Raw genomic sequence first — 13810 nt, forward strand, 5'->3', positions numbered from 1 at the left:
GGGACGTGCGTTGGGCTCTACGTCGGGACGTGCGTTGGGCTCTACGTCTGTAGTTAGCTAACTTTCAGCTCTACGTCGGGACGTGCGTTGGGCTCTACGTCGGGACGTGCGTTGGGCTCTACGTCGGGATGTGCGTTGCGCTCTACGTCGGGACGTGCGTTGGGCTCTACGTCGGGACGTGCGTTGGGCTCTACGTCTGTAGTTAGCTAACTTTCAGCTCTACGTCGGGACGTGCGTTGGGCTCTACTTCGGGACGTGCGTTGGGCTCTACGTCGGGACGTGCGTTGGGCTCTACGTCGGGACGTGTGTTGGGCTCTACGTCGCGACGTGTGTTGGGCTCAACGTAGGGACGTGTGTTGGGCTCTACGTCGAGACGTGTGTTGGGCTCTACGCCGGGACGTGTGTTGGGCTCTACATCAGGATTTAGCTTACTTTCAGCTCAACGTCGGGACGTGTGTTGGGCTCTACGTCGGGACGTGTGTTGGGCTCTACGTCGGGACGTGTGTTGGGCTCTACCTCAGGATTTAGCTTACTTTCAGCTCAACGTCGGGACGTGTGTTGGGCTCTATGTCGGGACGTGTGTTGGGCTCTACATCGGGACGTGTGTTGGGCTCTACATCAGGATTTAGCTTACTTTCAGCTCTACGTCGGGACGTGTGTTGGGCTCTACGTCGGGATGTGTGTTGGGCTCTACATCAGGATTTAGCTTACTTCAGCTCAACGTCGGGACGTGTGTTGGGCTCTACGTCGGGACGTGTGTTGGGCTCTACGTCGGGACGTGTGTTGGGCTCTACTTCGGGACGTGTGTTGGGCTTTACGTCGGGATTTAGATTACTTCAAACTCTACGTCGGGACGTGTGTTGGACTCTACGTCGGGACGTGTTTTGGGCTCTACGTCGGGACGTGTGTTGGGCTCTACATCAGGATTTAGCTTACTTTCAGGTCTACGTCGGGACGTGTTTTGGGCTCTACGTCGGGACGTGTGTTGGGCTCTACGTCGGGACGTGTGTTGGGCTCTACGTCGGGACGTGTGTTGGGCTCTACATCAGGATTTAGCTTACTTCAGCTCAACGTCGGGACGTCTGTTGGGCTCTACGTCGGGACGTGTGTTGGGCTCTACACCAGGATTTAGCTTACTTTCAGCTCTACGTTGGGACGTCTGTTGGACTCTACGTAGGGACGTCTCTTGGGCTCTACGTCAGGACGTGTGTTGGGCTCTACATCAGGATTTAGATTACTTACAGTTCTACGTCGGGACGTGTGTTGGGCTCTACGTCGGGACGTGTGTTGGGCTCTACTTCAGGATTTAGCTTACTTTCAGCTCTACGTCTGGACGTGTGTTGGGCTCTACGTCGGGACGTGTGTTGGGCTCTACGTCGGGACGTGTGTTAGGCTCTACGTCGGGATGTGTGTTGGGCTCTACGTCGGGACGTGTGTTGGGCTCTACGTCGGGACGTGTGTTGGGCTCTACATCAGGATTTAGCTTACTTTCAGCTCAACGTCGGGACGTGTGTTGGGCTCTACGTCGGGACGTGTGTTGTGCTCTACGTCGGGACGTGTGTTGGGCTCTACATCAGGATTTAGCTTACTTTCAGCTCTACGTCGGGACGTGTGTTGGGCTCTACGTCGGCACGTGTGTTGGGCTCTACGTCGGGACGTGTGTTGGGCTCTACGTCGGGACGTGTGTTGGGCTCTACATCAGGATTTAGCTTACTTTCAGCTCTATGTCGGGACGTGTGTTGGGCTCTACGTCGGGACTTGTGTTGGGCTCTACGTCGGGACGTGTGTTGGGCTCTACATCAGGATTTAGCTTAATTTCAGCTCAACGTCGGGACGTGTGTTGGGCTCTACGTCGGGACGTGTGTTGTGCTCTACGTCGGGACGTGTATTGGGCTCTACGTCGGGACGTGTGTTGGGCTCTACATCAGGATTTAGCTTACTTTCAGCTCTACGTCGGGACGTGTGTTGGGCTCTACGTCGGCACGTGTGTTGGGCTCTACGTCGGGACGTGTGTTGGGCTCTACGTCGGGACGTGTGTTGGGCTCTACATCAGGATTTAGCTTACTTTCAGCTCTATGTCGGGACGTGTGTTGGGCTCTACGTCGGGACTTGTGTTGGGCTCTACATCTGGATTTAGCTTACTTCAGCTCAACGTCGGGACATGTGTTGGGCTCTACGTCGGGACGTGTGTTGGGCTCTACGTCGGGACGTGTGTTGGGCTCTACATCACGATTTAGCTTACTTTCAGCTGAACGTCGGGACGTGTGTTGGGCTCTACGTCGGGACGTGTGTTGGGCTCTACGTCGGGACATGTGTTGGGCTCTACGTCGGGACATGTGTTGGGCTCTACGTCAGGACGTGTGTTGGGCTCTACATCAGGATTTAGCTTACTTTCAGCTCTACGTCGGGACGTGTGTTGGGCTCTACGTCGGGACGTGAGTTGGGCTCTACGTCGGGACGTGTGTTGGGCTCTACGTCGGGACGTATGTTGGGCTCTACGTCAGGATTTAGCTTATTTTAAGCTCTACGTCGGGACGTGTGTTGGGCTCTACGTCGGGACGTGTGTTGGGCTCTACATCAGCATTTAGCTTACTTTCAGCTCAACGTCGCGACGTGTGTTGGGCTCTACGTCGGGACGTGTGTTGGGCTCTACGTCGGGACGTGTGTTGGGCTCTACATCCGGATTTAGCTTACTTTCAGCTTAACGTCGGGACGTGTGTTGGGCTCTACGTCGGGACGTGTGTTGGCCTCTACGCCGGGATGTGTGTTGGGCTCTACATCCGGACTTAGCTTACTTTCAGCTCTACGTCGGGACGTGTGTTGGGCTCTACGTCGGGACGTGTGTTGGGCTCTACGTCGGGACGTGTGTTGGGCTCTACGTCAGGATTTAGCTTAGTTTAATCTCTACGTCGGGACGTGTGTTGGGCTCTACGTCGGGACGTGTGTTGGGCTCTACGTCGAGAGGTGTGTTGGGCTCTACGTAGGGATTTAGCTTACTTACAGCTCTACGTTTGGACGTGTGTTGGACTCTACGTCGGGACGTGTGTTGGACTCTATGTCGGGACGTGTGTTGGACTCTACTTCGGGACGTGTGTTGGACTCTGCGTCGAGACGTTTGTTGGGCTCTACATCAGGATTTAGCTTACTTTCAGCTCTACGTCGGGACGTGTGTTGGGCTCTACGTCAGGACGTGTGTTGAGCTCTGCGTCGGGATGTGTGTTGGGCTCTACATCAGGATTTAGCTTATTTTCAGCTCTACGTCGGGACGTGTGTCGGGCTCTGCGTCGGGACATGTGTTGGGCTCTGCGTCGGGACGTGTGTTGGGCTCTACGTCGGGACGTGTGTTGGGCTCTACGTCGGGATGTGTGTTGGGCTCTACATCAGGATTTAGCTTACTTTCAGCTCTACGTCGGGACGTGTGTTGTGCTCTACGTCTGTAGATAGGTAACGTTCAGCTCTACGTTGGGACGTGTGTTGGGCTCTACGTCGGGACGTGTGTTGGGCTCCACGTCTGTAGTTAGCTAACGTTCAGCTCTACGTCGGGACGTGTGTTGGGCTCTACGTCGGGACGTGTGTTGGTCTCTACGTCGGGACGTGTGTTGGGCTCTACATCAGGATTTAACTTACTTTCAGCTCTACGTCGGGACGTGTGTTGGGCTCTACGTCGGGACGTGTGTTGGGCTCTACGCCGGGACGTGTGTTGGGTCTACTCCGGGACGTGTGTTGGGCTCTACATAGCATTTAGCTTACTTTCAGCTCTAAGTCGGGACATGTGTTGGGCTCTACGTCGGGACGTGTGTTGGGCTCTACATAGGATTTAGATTACTTTCGGCTCTACGTCGGGACGTGTGTTGGGCTCTACATCAGGATTTAGCTTGTTTTCTGCTCTACGTCGGGACGTGTGTTGGGCTCTACGTCGGGACGTGTGTTGGGCTCTACGTCGGGACGTCTGTTGGGCTCTAGGTCGGTATTTAACTTACTTTCACCTCTACGTCGGGACGTGTGTTGGGCTCTACGTCGGGAAGTGTGTTGGGCTCTACGTCGCGACGTGTGTTGAGCTCTGCGTCGAGACCTGTGTTGGGCTCTACGTCGGGACGTGTGTTGGGCTCTGCGTCGCGACGTGTGTTGGACACGGCGTCGGGACGTGTGTTGGGCTCTACGTCGGGACGTGTGTTGGGCTCTACATTAGGATTTAGCTTACTTACAGCTCTACGTCGGGATGTGTGTTGGGCTCTACATCAGGATTTAGCTTGTTTTCAGCTCTACGTCGAGACGTGTGTTGGGCTCTACGTCGGGACGTGTTTTGGGCTCTACGTCGGGACGTGTGTTGGGCTCTACCTCAGGATTTAGCTTACTTTCAGCTCAACGTCGGGACGTGTGTTGGGCTCTATGTCGGGACGTGTGTTGGGCTCTACGTCGGGACGTGTGTTGGGCTCTACATCAGGATTTAGCTTACTTTCAGCTCTACGTCGGGACGTGTGTTGGGCTCTACGTCGGGATGTGTGTTGGGCTCTACATCAGGATTTAGCTTACTTCAGCTCAACGTCGGGACGTGTGTTGGGCTCTACGTCGGGACGTGTGTTGGGCTCTACGTCGGGACGTGTGTTGGGCTTTACGTCGGGATTTAGATTACTTCAAACTCTACGTCGGGACGTGTGTTGGACTCTACGTCGGGACGTGTTTTGGACTCTACGTCGGGACGTGTGTTGGACTCTACATCAGGATTTAGCTTACTTTCAGGTCTACGTCGGGACGTGTTTTGGGCTCTACGTCGGGACGTGTGTTGGGCTCTACGTCGGGACGTGTGTTGGGCTCTACGTCGGGACGTGTGTTGGGCTCTACATCAGGATTTAGCTTACTTCAGCTCAACGTCGGGACGTCTGTTGGTCTCTACGTCGGGACGTGTGTTGGGCTCTACACCAGGATTTAGCTTACTTTCAGCTCTACGTTGGGACGTCTGTTGGACTCTACGTAGGGACGTCTCTTGGGCTCTACGTCGGGACGTGCATTGGGCTCTACGTCGGGACGTGCGTTGGGCTCTACGTCGGGACGTGCGTTGGGCTCTACGTCTGTAGTTAGCTAACTTTCAGCTCTACGTCGGGACGTGCGTTGGGCTCTACGTCTGTAGTTAGCTAACTTTCAGCTCTACGTCGGGACGTGCGTTGGGCTCTACGTCGGGATTTAGCTTACTTTCAGCTCTACGTCGGGACGTGCGTTGGGCTCTACGTCGGGACGTGCGTTGGGCTCTACGTCGGGACGTGCGTTGGGCTCTATGTCTGTAGTTAGCTAACTTTCAGCTCTACGTCGGGACGTGCGTTGGGGTCTACTTCTGTAGTTAGCTAACTTTCAGCTCTACGTCGGGACGTGCGTTGGGCTCTACGTCGGGACGTGCGTTGGGCTCTACGTCGGGACGTGCGTTGGGCTCTACGTCGGGACGTGCGTTGGGCTCTACGTCTGTAGTTAGCTAACTTTCAGCTCTACGTCGGGACGTGCGTTGGGCTCTACGTCTGTAGTTAGTTAACTTTCAGCTCTACGTCGGGACGCGCCTTGGGCTCTACGTCTGTAGTTAGCTAACTTTCAGCTCCACGTCGGAACGTGCGTTGGGCGCTACGTCGGGACGTGCGTTGGGCTCTACGTCGGGACGTGCGTTGGGCTCTACGTCGGGACGTGCGTTGGGCTCTACGTCTGTAGTTAGCTAACTTTCAGCTCTACGTCGGGACGTGCGTTGGGCTCTATGTCGGGATTTAGCTAACTTTCAGCTCTACGTCGGGACGTGCGTTGGGCTCTACGTCGGGATTTAGCTTACTTTCAGCTCTACGTCGGGACGTGCGTTGGGCTCTACGTCGGGACGTGCGTTGGGCTCTACGTCTGTAGTTAGCTTACTTTCAGCTCTACGTCAAGACGTGTGTTGGGCTCTACGTCTGTAGTTAGCTAACTTTCAGCTCTACGTCGGGACGTGCGTTGGGCGCTACGTCGGGACGTGCGTTGGGCTCTACGTCGGGACGTGCGTTGGGCTCTACGTCGGGACGTGCGTTGGGCTCTACGTCTGTAGTTAACTTTCAGCTCTACGTCGGGACGCGCCTTGGGCTCTACGTCTGTAGTTAGCTAACTTTCAGCTCCACGTCGGGACGTGCGTTGGGCGCTACGTCGGGACGTGCGTTGGGCTCTACGTCGGGACGTGCGTTGGGCTCTACGTCGGGACGTGCGTTGGGCTCTACGTCTGTAGTTAGCTAACTTTCAGCTCTACGTTGGGACGTGCGTTGGGCGCTACGTCGGGACGTGAGTTGGGCTCTACGTCGGGACGTGTGTTGGGCTCTACGTCGGGACGTGTGTTGGGCTCTACTTCAGGATTTAGCTTACTTTCAGCTCTACGTCGGGACGTGTGTTGGGCTCTACGTCGGGACGTGTGTTGGGCTCTACGTCGGGACGTGTGTTAGGCTCTACGTCGGGATGTGTGTTGGGCTCTACGTCGGGACGTGTGTTGGGCTCTACGTCGGGACGTGTGTTGGGCTCTACATCAGGATTTAGCTTACTTTCAGCTCAACGTCGGGACGTGTGTTGGGCTCTACGTCGGGACGTGTGTTGTGCTCTACGTCGGGACGTGTGTTGGGCTCTACATCAGGATTTAGCTTACTTTCAGCTCTACGTCGGGACGTGTGTTGGGCTCTACGTCGGCACGTGTGTTGGGCTCTACGTCGGGACGTGTGTTGGGCTCTACGTCGGGACGTGTGTTGGGCTCTACATCAGGATTTAGCTTACTTTCAGCTCTATGTCGGGACGTGTGTTGGGCTCTACGTCGGGACTTGTGTTGGGCTCTACGTCGGGACGTGTGTTGGGCTCTACATCAGGATTTAGCTTAATTTCAGCTCAACGTCGGGACGTGTGTTGGGCTCTACGTCGGGACGTGTGTTGTGCTCTACGTCGGGACGTGTATTGGGCTCTACGTCGGGACGTGTGTTGGGCTCTACATCAGGATTTAGCTTACTTTCAGCTCTACGTCGGGACGTGTGTTGGGCTCTACGTCGGCACGTGTGTTGGGCTCTACGTCGGGACGTGTGTTGGGCTCTACGTCGGGACGTGTGTTGGGCTCTACATCAGGATTTAGCTTACTTTCAGCTCTATGTCGGGACGTGTGTTGGGCTCTACGTCGGGACTTGTGTTGGGCTCTACATCTGGATTTAGCTTACTTCAGCTCAACGTCGGGACATGTGTTGGGCTCTACGTCGGGACGTGTGTTGGGCTCTACGTCGGGACGTGTGTTGGGCTCTACATCAGGATTTAGCTTACTTTCAGCTGAACGTCGGGACGTGTGTTGGGCTCTACGTCGGGACGTGTGTTGGGCTCTACGTCGGGACATGTGTTGGGCTCTACGTCGGGACATGTGTTGGGCTCTACGTCAGGACGTGTGTTGGGCTCTACATCAGGATTTAGCTTACTTTCAGCTCTACGTCGGGACGTGTGTTGGGCTCTACGTCGGGACGTGAGTTGGGCTCTACGTCGGGACGTGTGTTGGGCTCTACGTCGGGACGTATGTTGGGCTCTACGTCAGGATTTAGCTTATTTTAAGCTCTACGTCGGGACGTGTGTTGGGCTCTACGTCGGGACGTGTGTTGGGCTCTACATCAGCATTTAGCTTACTTTCAGCTCAACGTCGCGACGTGTGTTGGGCTCTACGTCGGGACGTGTGTTGGGCTCTACGTCGGGACGTGTGTTGGGCTCTACATCCGGATTTAGCTTACTTTCAGCTTAACGTCGGGACGTGTGTTGGGCTCTACGTCGGGACGTGTGTTGGCCTCTACGCCGGGATGTGTGTTGGGCTCTACATCCGGACTTAGCTTACTTTCAGCTCTACGTCGGGACGTGTGTTGGGCTCTACGTCGGGACGTGTGTTGGGCTCTACGTCGGGACGTGTGTTGGGCTCTACGTCAGGATTTAGCTTAGTTTAATCTCTACGTCGGGACGTGTGTTGGGCTCTACGTCGGGACGTGTGTTGGGCTCTATGTCGAGAGGTGTGTTGGGCTCTACGTAGGGATTTAGCTTACTTACAGCTCTACGTTTGGACGTGTGTTGGACTCTACGTCGGGACGTGTGTTGGACTCTATGTCGGGACGTGTGTTGGACTCTACTTCGGGACGTGTGTTGGACTCTGCGTCGAGACGTTTGTTGGGCTCTACATCAGGATTTAGCTTACTTTCAGCTCTACGTCGGGACGTGTGTTGGGCTCTACGTCAGGACGTGTGTTGAGCTCTGCGTCGGGATGTGTGTTGGGCTCTACATCAGGATTTAGCTTATTTTCAGCTCTACGTCGGGACGTGTGTCGGGCTCTGCGTCGGGACATGTGTTGGGCTCTGCGTCGGGACGTGTGTTGGGCTCTACGTCGGGACGTGTGTTGGGCTCTACGTCGGGATGTGTGTTGGGCTCTACATCAGGATTTAGCTTACTTTCAGCTCTACGTCGGGACGTGTGTTGTGCTCTACGTCTGTAGATAGGTAACGTTCAGCTCTACGTTGGGACGTGTGTTGGGCTCTACGTCGGGACGTGTGTTGGGCTCCACGTCTGTAGTTAGCTAACGTTCAGCTCTACGTCGGGACGTGTGTTGGGCTCTACGTCGGGACGTGTGTTGGTCTCTACGTCGGGACGTGTGTTGGGCTCTACATCAGGATTTAACTTACTTTCAGCTCTACGTCGGGACGTGTGTTGGGCTCTACGTCGGGACGTGTGTTGGGCTCTACGCCGGGACGTGTGTTGGGTCTACTCCGGGACGTGTGTTGGGCTCTACATAGCATTTAGCTTACTTTCAGCTCTAAGTCGGGACATGTGTTGGGCTCTACGTCGGGACGTGTGTTGGGCTCTACATAGGATTTAGATTACTTTCGGCTCTACGTCGGGACGTGTGTTGGGCTCTACATCAGGATTTAGCTTGTTTTCTGCTCTACGTCGGGACGTGTGTTGGGCTCTACGTCGGGACGTGTGTTGGGCTCTACGTCGGGACGTCTGTTGGGCTCTAGGTCGGTATTTAACTTACTTTCACCTCTACGTCGGGACGTGTGTTGGGCTCTACGTCGGGAAGTGTGTTGGGCTCTACGTCGCGACGTGTGTTGAGCTCTGCGTCGAGACCTGTGTTGGGCTCTACGTCGGGACGTGTGTTGGGCTCTGCGTCGCGACGTGTGTTGGACACGGCGTCGGGACGTGTGTTGGGCTCTACGTCGGGACGTGTGTTGGGCTCTACATTAGGATTTAGCTTACTTACAGCTCTACGTCGGGATGTGTGTTGGGCTCTACATCAGGATTTAGCTTGTTTTCAGCTCTACGTCGAGACGTGTGTTGGGCTCTACGTCGGGACGTGTTTTGGGCTCTACGTCGGGACGTGTGTTGGGCTCTACCTCAGGATTTAGCTTACTTTCAGCTCAACGTCGGGACGTGTGTTGGGCTCTATGTCGGGACGTGTGTTGGGCTCTACGTCGGGACGTGTGTTGGGCTCTACATCAGGATTTAGCTTACTTTCAGCTCTACGTCGGGACGTGTGTTGGGCTCTACGTCGGGATGTGTGTTGGGCTCTACATCAGGATTTAGCTTACTTCAGCTCAACGTCGGGACGTGTGTTGGGCTCTACGTCGGGACGTGTGTTGGGCTCTACGTCGGGACGTGTGTTGGGCTTTACGTCGGGATTTAGATTACTTCAAACTCTACGTCGGGACGTGTGTTGGACTCTACGTCGGGACGTGTTTTGGACTCTACGTCGGGACGTGTGTTGGACTCTACATCAGGATTTAGCTTACTTTCAGGTCTACGTCGGGACGTGTTTTGGGCTCTACGTCGGGACGTGTGTTGGGCTCTACGTCGGGACGTGTGTTGGGCTCTACGTCGGGACGTGTGTTGGGCTCTACATCAGGATTTAGCTTACTTCAGCTCAACGTCGGGACGTCTGTTGGTCTCTACGTCGGGACGTGTGTTGGGCTCTACACCAGGATTTAGCTTACTTTCAGCTCTACGTTGGGACGTCTGTTGGACTCTACGTAGGGACGTCTCTTGGGCTCTACGTCGGGACGTGCATTGGGCTCTACGTCGGGACGTGCGTTGGGCTCTACGTCGGGACGTGCGTTGGGCTCTACGTCTGTAGTTAGCTAACTTTCAGCTCTACGTCGGGACGTGCGTTGGGCTCTACGTCTGTAGTTAGCTAACTTTCAGCTCTACGTCGGGACGTGCGTTGGGCTCTACGTCGGGATTTAGCTTACTTTCAGCTCTACGTCGGGACGTGCGTTGGGCTCTACGTCGGGACGTGCGTTGGGCTCTACGTCGGGACGTGCGTTGGGCTCTACGTCTGTAGTTAGCTAACTTTCAGCTCTACGTCGGGACGTGCGTTGGGGTCTACTTCTGTAGTTAGCTAACTTTCAGCTCTACGTCGGGACGTGCGTTGGGCTCTACGTCGGGACGTGCGTTGGGCTCTACGTCGGGACGTGCGTTGGGCTCTACGTCGGGACGTGCGTTGGGCTCTACGTCTGTAGTTAGCTAACTTTCAGCTCTACGTCGGGACGTGCGTTGGGCTCTACGTCTGTAGTTAGTTAACTTTCAGCTCTACGTCGGGACGCGCCTTGGGCTCTACGTCTGTAGTTAGCTAACTTTCAGCTCCACGTCGGAACGTGCGTTGGGCGCTACGTCGGGACGTGCGTTGGGCTCTACGTCGGGACGTGCGTTGGGCTCTACGTCGGGACGTGCGTTGGGCTCTACGTCTGTAGTTAGCTAACTTTCAGCTCTACGTCGGGACGTGCGTTGGGCTCTATGTCGGGATTTAGCTAACTTTCAGCTCTACGTCGGGACGTGCGTTGGGCTCTACGTCGGGATTTAGCTTACTTTCAGCTCTACGTCGGGACGTGCGTTGGGCTCTACGTCGGGACGTGCGTTGGGCTCTACGTCTGTAGTTAGCTTACTTTCAGCTCTACGTCAAGACGTGTGTTGGGCTCTACGTCTGTAGTTAGCTAACTTTCAGCTCTACGTCGGGACGTGCGTTGGGCGCTACGTCGGGACGTGCGTTGGGCTCTACGTCGGGACGTGCGTTGGGCTCTACGTCGGGACGTGCGTTGGGCTCTACGTCTGTAGTTAACTTTCAGCTCTACGTCGGGACGCGCCTTGGGCTCTACGTCTGTAGTTAGCTAACTTTCAGCTCCACGTCGGGACGTGCGTTGGGCGCTACGTCGGGACGTGCGTTGGGCTCTACGTCGGGACGTGCGTTGGGCTCTACGTCGGGACGTGCGTTGGGCTCTACGTCTGTAGTTAGCTAACTTTCAGCTCTACGTTGGGACGTGCGTTGGGCGCTACGTCGGGACGTGCGTTGGGCGCTACGTCGGGACGTGCGTTGGGCGCTACATCGGGATTTAGCTTACTTTCAGCTCTACGTCGGGACGTGTGTTGGGCTCTACGTCGGGACGTGCGTTGGGCTCTACGTCTCTAGTTAGCCAACTTTCAGCTCTACGTCGGGACGTGCGTTGGGCTCTACGTCGGGACGTGCTTTGGGCTCTACGTCGGGACGTGCGTTGGGATCTACGTCGGGACGTCTGTTGAGCTCTACGTCTGTAGTTTGCTAACTTTCAGCTCTACGTCGGGACGTGCGTTGGGCTCTACGTCTGTAGTTAGCCAACTTTCGGCTCTACGTCGGGACGTGCGTTGTGCTCTACGTCGGGACGTGCGTTGGGCTCTACGTCGAGACGTGCGTTGGGCTCTACGTCGGGATTTAGCTTACTTTCAGCTCTACATCGGGACGTGCGTTGGGCTCTACGTCGGGACGTGCGTTGGGCTCTACGTCGGGACGTGCGTTGGGCTCTACGTCGGGATTTAGCTTAGTTTCAGCTCTACGTCGGGACGTGCGTTGGGCTCTACGTCGGGACGTGCGTTGGGCTCTACGTCGGGACGTGCGTTGGGCTCTACGTCGGGACGTGCGTTGGGCTCTACGTCTGTAGTTAGCTAACTTTCAGCTCTACGTCGGGACGTGCGTTGGGCTCTACGTCGGGACGTGCGTTGGGCTCTACGTCGGGACGTGCGTTGCGCTCTACGTCGGGACGTGCGTTGGGCTCTACGTCGGGACGTGCGTTGGGCTCTACGTCGGGACGTGCGTTGGGCTCTACGTCTGTAGTTAGCTAACTTTCAGCTCTACGTCGGGACGTGCGTTGGGCTCTACGTCGGGACGTGCGTTGGGCTCTACGTCGGGACGTGCGTTGGGCTCTACGTCGCGACGTGTGTTGGGCTCTACGTAGGGACGTGTGTTGGGCTCTACGTCGAGACGTGTGTTGGGCTCTACGCCGGGACGTGTGTTGTGCTCTACATCAGGATTTAGCTTACTTTCAGCTCAACGTCGGGACGTGTGTTGGGCTCTACATCGGGACGTGTGTTGGGCTCTACATCAGGATTTAGCTTACTTTCAGCTCTACGTCGGGACGTGTGTTGGGCTCTACGTCGGGATGTGTGTTGGGCTCTACATCAGGATTTAGCTTACTTCAGCTCAACGTCGGGACGTGTGTTGGGCTCTACGTCGGGACGTGTGTTGGGCTCTACGTCGGGACGTGTGTTGGGCTCTACGTCGGGACGTGTGTTGGGCTTTACGTCGGGATTTAGATTACTTCAAACTCTACGTCGGGACGTGTGTTGGACTCTACGTCGGGACGTGTTTTGGGCTCTACGTCGGGACGTGTGTTGGGCTCTACATCAGGATTTAGCTTACTTTCAGGTCTACGTCGGGACGTGTTTTGGGCTCTACGTCGGGACGTGTGTTGGGCTCTACGTCGGGACGTGTGTTGGGCTCTACGTCGGGACGTGTGTTGGGCTCTACATCAGGATTTAGCTTACTTCAGCTCAACGTCGGGACGTCTGTTGGGCTCTACGTCGGGACGTGTGTTGGGCTCTACACCAGGATTTAGCTTACTTTCAGCTCTACGTTGGGACGTCTGTTGGACTCTACGTAGGGACGTCTCTTGGGCTCTACGTCAGGACGTGTGTTGGGCTCTACATCAGGATTTAGATTACTTACAGTTCTACGTCGGGACGTGTGTTGGGCTCTACGTCGGGACGTGTGTTGGGCTCTACGTCGGGACGTGTGTTGGGCTCTACGTCAGGATTTAGCTTACTTTCATCTCTACGTCGGGACGTGTGTTGGGCTCTACGTCGGGACGTGTGTTGGGCTCTACGTCGGGACGTGTGTTAGGCTCTACGTCGGGATGTGTGTTGGGCACTACGTCGGGACGTGTGTTGGGCTCTACGTCGGGACGTGTGTTGGGCTCTACATCAGGATTTAGCTTACTTTCAGCTCAACGTCGGGACGTGTGTTGGGCTCTACGTCGGGACGTGTGTTGTGCTCTACGTCGGGACGTGTGTTGGGCTCTACGTCGGGACGTGTGTTGGGCTCTACATCAGCATTTAGCTTACTTTCAGCTCAACGTCGGGACGTGTGTTGGGCTCTACGTCGGCACGTGTGTTGGGCTCTACGTCGGGACGTGTGTTGGGCTCTACGTCGGAACGTGTGTTGGGCTCTACATCAGGATTTAGCTTACTTTCAGCTCTATGTCGGGACGTGTGTTGGGCTCTACGTCGGGACGTGTGTTGGGCTCCACGTCTGTAGTTAGCTAACGTTCAGCTCTACGTCGGGACGTGTGTTGGGCTCTACGTCGGGACGTGTGTTGGTCTCTACGTCGGGACGTGTGTTGGGCTCTACATCAGGATTTAACTTACTTTCAGCTCTACGTCGGGACGTGTGTTGGGCTCTACGTCGGGACGTGTGTTGGGCTCTACGCCGGGACGTGTGTTGGGTCTACGCCGGGACGTG

Source organism: Leptosomus discolor, chromosome 25, assembly GCF_034619465.1.
Source record: "Leptosomus discolor isolate bLepDis1 chromosome 25, bLepDis1.hap2, whole genome shotgun sequence".
In the NCBI taxonomy this organism is placed as follows: Eukaryota; Metazoa; Chordata; class Aves; order Leptosomiformes; family Leptosomidae; genus Leptosomus; species Leptosomus discolor.